The sequence below is a fragment of the Miniopterus schreibersii genome, assembly GCF_964146895.1.
Source record: "Miniopterus schreibersii genome assembly, chromosome: 8".
Taxonomy (NCBI): domain Eukaryota; kingdom Metazoa; phylum Chordata; class Mammalia; order Chiroptera; family Miniopteridae; genus Miniopterus; species Miniopterus schreibersii.
In genome coordinates this window covers 10,562,604-10,563,298 of record NC_138109.1, presented here as the reverse complement: position 1 = coordinate 10,563,298, position 695 = coordinate 10,562,604, and positions in this window count along the sequence as shown.

Genomic DNA, 695 nt, shown 5'->3' with positions numbered 1-695 from the left:
ACTTGGGAGAGCACGTTTGCTCTGTGTCTCCGTCATTGCTCGCAGCTCCTGGGAGGGACAGGGTGATCTGTCTCTATGGAAAGACCTGGACGCTTTCTGCTGGGAGGGGAAACAGGCCCATTGGTGCTGTGCACCCCTCCGTGTGGAGAGATGAAGTTCTCAGGCTTCTTGCCCCTGTGTTCTCCAGAAGGGCTGCCCCCTAGGGATCTAACTGTCCGCGGTGGCCATTCTGGTGTCTGTTTGGGGCTCCTCCTTCTTACAAATGGGCTTCAGTGAGGTTAATTAACTTGCGCTAGGACTATGGCAAAGTTCAGACCAGAACCCAGGTCCTGAAATGCCAATTATGGTCTAGAAACAGTGCATGCTCTTTGCCGGGCACTGTGCTGGGATGTTTAACATATATGAACCCATTTAGCCCTCGCTTATTAAGCTCGGAGTATACTGTCCTCCCTTTACCAATGAACAAATCGAAGCTCAGAGAGGTTAGGTCACTTGCCCAAAGTTGCACAGCTAATACGTGGCAGGCTGGAATTTGAACCAGTTCTGTCTGATTCCAAGTGTTTTTTCCATTCTCCCACAGCTGATGTCTGACTGCCCTTATTTACCTGAGTATCATTTATATGGCAAATACTGCAGAGAGGAAGATGTATATGAAACAGTCTCTGCTCTTGAGAACTTGCAATCTGACAGGGAGG